General features: G+C 46.3%; 1 protein-coding gene across 1 annotated transcript in view; it reads right to left on the bottom strand.

Moving 5' to 3' along the window:
* The window catches only part of Vash1 (vasohibin 1), a 20,754-nt gene extending 20,473 nt beyond the window's left edge, over positions 1–281 (bottom strand). Inside the window, exon 1 of the mRNA XM_048799060.1 lies at positions 144–281. The gene's annotated coding sequence lies outside the window, so the exon portion shown is untranslated. The remainder of the gene's footprint in view (positions 1–143) is intronic.
* Between the last annotated feature and the right edge of the window lie 4,152 nt (positions 282–4,433).

The raw sequence follows: 4,433 nt of genomic DNA, 5'->3' as shown, positions 1-4,433 counted from the left end.
CGGTTCGACTCCGGCCGCGCCGCGCATGCGCTCCGTCCCCCCCTTAAAGGGCCAGCGCATTCCCGCCGGGTCCTACCCTCCCGCAGACGTCCCTCTGCTCCTAGTTCTCTCAACCGCGCGGTGGGCGTTCGTTCCCTTCTCACCTTTCTTTTAGGGCGCAGCAAAGACCGTGAGGTGTTGCGGAGGAAGTTTACAATGGACCGAACAGAGCGCAAACTCTAGGAAGATTCCTGGCGCCAAAGGAATTCCTGCTGTCGGGAATTTCCTAAAGTGGGTACCACGTCGCGGACCTCAGCGTGGGGCAGCGAGAGCACTGGTCTGGGAGGCCCGGGGTCAGCGCTTGTTTTGCTCAGGGACATTCAATAGATCACTTCCTCTCTGGGCCTCAGCTTCCACATATTGGCAGAGGTGATCACCAATTCAAGAGTCCCTCCTGGCGCGTCCGCTCCTTAAAGGGGGACATTTAGTAGAGGAAATGAAAGGGTGAAAAGTCATCCTGTTTCACCTGGTTCCTGCCCCGGGGGGAGTGGGACGCCCAGGGACGTGACTAGTCAGTCTCACTGGACTGAACTTTGGATGCCCATGTCCCGCGGTCATGGCAGGATGGATGCTTCTCCCTAGGGTTGTGGGACCACCACATAGAAGTGGGAGTCCTGGCTGGGGAGAGCCAGTCGGTTCAGAAAACGGTGAAAATACAGCTGATTGTTGTGCTTGGCTCTTGGACTTTGGAGGCACAATGCACCCTCCTCCTCCCCCATCCCACCGAGAAGTAACTCTCTGAGCTCAAGCTAAGAACTTTGCTAAAGTCCACAGCCTCTCCCCCTACTGGTATTTAGTAAGAATAACAGCCTTCTGGGGGAAATGCAGATTCCTGAATGCTATAGACTGGATGTTGAATGTCTTCTCAAGGTTCACGGGTTAAGGTTTTGGTCCACAAGGTGTTATTCTGAGAGGGAGGAATCTTTGGGAGGTGGGGCCTTGTGTAAGGGATTTTGAGACTTTTTTTTTTTTCTCTTTCTCTTTCTGCTTCCTGACTGGTAATCATAAAGATTCTACTGTGCCATGCCCTTATAATATGCCACCCTAGCCAGAGGCCCAAAATTATGCACTACCCATTTTGGATTGGAACCTCCAAAATGGTGAGCCAAAATAAACCTTTTCTTTTTATGTTACTTGCCTCAGCCATTTTGTTATAGTAACTGGAAACTGACTAATACATTAAGCTCCATCAGGCTGAGTTGTATTCCTTAGATCCACATTGTTGCATTTCTTGATGTGCGGAGATTTCCACACTGGTGGTATGACAGGGAGTCTAAGAGACTCCTCAGACCCTCAGTGGTTCCCTATCTGCTACTTAAAAGCTCTGCCCAATATCAGAACATTCTGGGTCCCCTGAGCTCCTCTTGATGCTTCCAAGATCAGAAACCAAAGGTATGCAGTCATGGGAAAGGTTCCTTAACTCCAAGAAAGTTAGTTAAGCCTGGATTCTCTTAAGAGGGTCAAGAAGTCAAGACTTCAAGCATGTCTCTGTCACTAAAGAGCGCCTGCCACCTTCTTACTGTACAAATAGGAAAACTAAGTCTTAGAGAGTAACTTTCCCAAACTCACCCAGATAACAAGTGGCAGAGCTAGAATTTGAATGGAAGCCTTCCTTCTTCAGAGGCTCAGTTTCCACCCCATACTGTGTCTTTTGTGTTAGCCAAGTGCTTGTGGTGGTTTTAGAGCATGTTTATAAGTTCTTATGCTTCTCTCAAAAGATGGAGCCTGGCTCCCCTCTCCTTGAATGTGGGCTGAATATAGGGAGTCTAATGAGTAGAATGTGGTAGGAGGGATGCTCTGTGGATGCTATGTGACTCTGGAGGCTAGGTCACTGAGTCAGCATCCACACTTTCCTGGAAGACACCAGCCCCACCATGTTGTGGGGAAGCCCCCCTGCATGGAGAGGCCACGTCAGTATCCTAGCTGACAGTACCCACTGGACTCTCAGCCCACAACCAGAATCAATCTCCAGGTAGGTGGTAGACTGAGACTTCAGTGGATCCCAGCTCCAGCCTTTGAGTTCTGTGACTGAGGTTCCAGACATGGAGCAGAGAGAGGCCAACCTCACCATGCTCTGTCTGAAATTGAGATATAAGTCATCATTGCTGTTTTAAGCTGGTAAGTTTTGGGGGTAATGTATCTGATTTTGGGGCAAGTAATCTAATGCAGCATTAGATAATTAGTACTGTGGATTTCTTGAAATAGATCTGAAATATTCAGAATAAATAATACATCGACTTGGGGTATTCATTCAAACATTCAAACAGTAAATACATCTGGAGCACCTTCTATGTGTCTGGCTCTGTAGCAGGCATCGAAGATACAATAGTAAGCCAGGAGGATATGGTCTTTGCTTTTGGCCCACTAGGAGGTAGAAGTGATGCCTTTGTCCTCTGCCAGAGAGTTAGTACAGAAATCAGTGAGTTAGGAAGCCAGGGCAAGAAGAAATAATTTGGGCAAAAGACTGTCATAATTAGTCTAGAGAATTTTCTGACATTTGTGCATAGAAGTAGGAGGGAATATGTGTTAGGTAAAGGGGTCAGCAAATAAATTAGAAATTGTGAAACTGGATATGGATGTGTCTAACTCAATTCAGTCACAAGCCCAGAGAGGACAAGTGTCTTACTGGATGTTGCACAGCTTGTGAACTGGACCCAGGTCCTGAGTCCTTCGTCAAACCCTCCCTTGACTCCCTAACCCTTATGTCCTGGGAATACCTATAACAGACACTTGAGTAACTCCTTATTTGGCTCAAAGGATTTATGACCATCATCTCTTTTGCTGTCTTCACAAAAATTCAGGAAGAAGTTTAGCATGATTCCCATTTTACAGTTGAAAAGAAGCTACACAAATTGTGTTCCTAGATTCCAGGAGCTGGTCTATCAGAGCTGCTGGGTACCAGGGACTTTGATGATGATGAAGATGATGATAATGATTCTTAGCTCATATCCTGTATCACTATTGTGATCACCATGCTCTGGACTAATGTTCTAGAAACTAACACACAATGTCTTAGGGCATCAACACTGATTATCAATCTGCTCTGACTCATCTTCTATTCTTGTGGCACTGAAGCTAGAGTCAAATTCCTGGAGAGGACAGTCTGGTGGACTTAGCTTGGGTCTTGGGCCCACTCTGTGGCTGGAGGACCAGGAGCAACTTCCTTAGCTGCCTGGCCATGATTTCTGGTAATGGAGGCAGAGGGCTGTTAGTAAAGAAGGGGTGTGGGGAGCACGGGCCAAGCTGTGTAGGTAAAGGGCACACACTCCATATGCTCACGGTCCAGTATGGTAGCCAGAAGTCATATGTGGCTATTTAAATTTAAATTCAACCTTAAATAAAATTAAAATCAGAGTTCCTCAATCACTAATCACATTTCAAGAACTCAGTAGCCACCTGGCCTGGTGGCGCACACCTGTAATACCAACGGTTCAGGAGGCTGAGGCAGGAGGATCGCGAGTTCAAAGCCAGCCTCAGCAAAAGTGAGGTGCTCAGCAACTCAGTGAGACCCTGTCTCTAAATAAAATACAAAATAGGACTGGGGATGTGGCTCAGTGGTTGAATGCCTCTGAGTTCAATCCCCAGTACCCTCACCTCGCTAAAAAAACAAAAAAGAAAACCCCCCAAAACAAAAAAAAACACAACTCAGTAGCCATATTGGGCTCATGACCCCTGCAGTGAGCTGTACAGATTATAGCATCTTCCCATAATCACAGAAATTTCTGTTGGACAGTGCTACTCAATGATTCTTATTAGGATTCACCTTTCCCTTTTGCTGTTTTACCTCATTAATTATGAACATGGAAAAAGCAAAAAAGAAGGTGAGTCATAATCTTCAGCCCTTTATTCAGCAGGCATATGCTAAGCGTCTGTGTTGAATCATGCATGGTTGTACACCTCAGGGATAACTGGGAGGGGCCTCAGATATCCTCGGTTCCTTAGAATCGCCCAGGGAACTCTTGATACCTGGGCTCCACCCCGCAGAGTTTCTGATGAAACTGGTCAAGAGAGAAGCTTGGTACCCAGAGTTCAGGGAGGCTCCCAGGTGATGCTAATGTGTAGCTGGGCTTGCGAACCAACGGAATCCAGTCTGGCCAGTGGAGTGATTAGCTTCAGATAGACCTGAAAACTTGAGTCAGCCCGAGTCTGAATTTCCCTCCAGGGTTCTTAAGACAAAAATCAGAGTTCTCTGTGGATTTGTCCTCTGTCTGAATTGAATGCAAAATTCTTAGAGGAGAACAAGACTCCTCTTCTTTCATCCAAACATAAGCTAATCCATTTTGAATCAATTGCTAAAAGAATCTCTGATTTGGGGTATTTATTTATTTATGGTACTGGGGATTGAAACTCCATCCCTAGCCATTTTTATTTTGAGACAGGGACTTGCTAAATTG

Source organism: Marmota marmota, unplaced genomic scaffold, assembly GCF_001458135.2.
Source record: "Marmota marmota marmota unplaced genomic scaffold, marMar, whole genome shotgun sequence".
Classification (NCBI taxonomy): domain Eukaryota; kingdom Metazoa; phylum Chordata; class Mammalia; order Rodentia; family Sciuridae; genus Marmota; species Marmota marmota.
Note: the sequence above shows the minus strand (reverse complement) of the source record. Positions and strands in the feature narration are given on the sequence as shown.